Here is a 601-nt window from a genome sequence, read left to right on the forward strand (position 1 = left end):
GTATATTTTTTAAATGTGATTGTTGGTACATTTTACCAGTTTTTACCATGCTTTCAAAACAAAAATTAAAATAGGAAAAATATGCAATAGGAAAATAATTGAAGACAAAATGTGTTTTACTGAGAGAAAAAAACAAGATTTGGTTTTTAAAAAGCCTTTTTCCAAAAGGTATATCTGGAAAAAGGGGGGTTGTCTTATAATCAGGGTCGTCTTCTATTCGGGCCAATACGGTATTTGTAAATAACAAAACTAAATTGAAATTTTAAAACAAACCCCAAATCAAATAAATCTCTTCATATAAACAAACTAAGGCTTTGTCTGTGCTCTTTCCATTTAAAATTAGAGGCAACCACTGCATTTTAATCATGATCCAAACAAAGATGCTGCATACATGCAACACGAGCAGTTTTTAATCTAAATTGGATTGTAGAATTTCGAAATTTGAAGCAAAACCAGAATGGTTTGACTTCAGTTCTGTGAAACTATGCATAAAAATATCTGCATGAAACAGAAACAGCAGAGCTGAATGAGACGCAGATTCACTCTCTGCCAGCAGGTGGCGCTTAAAGCGTTTCCTTGGTTACCGCTGTAAACAAAGCAG

The 601-nt window shown here is 33.3% G+C and overlaps 1 protein-coding gene across 1 annotated transcript in view; it reads left to right on the top strand.

The window, feature by feature from the left end:
- Positions 1 to 601, top strand: part of LOC107716040 (inverted formin-2) — a 46,122-nt gene that overhangs the window by 34,601 nt on the left and 10,920 nt on the right. The gene's annotated exons all lie outside the window — the stretch shown is intronic.

Source organism: Sinocyclocheilus rhinocerous, unplaced genomic scaffold, assembly GCF_001515625.1.
Source record: "Sinocyclocheilus rhinocerous isolate Xijiao unplaced genomic scaffold, SAMN03320098_v1.1 scaffold1862, whole genome shotgun sequence".
Taxonomy (NCBI): domain Eukaryota; kingdom Metazoa; phylum Chordata; class Actinopteri; order Cypriniformes; family Cyprinidae; genus Sinocyclocheilus; species Sinocyclocheilus rhinocerous.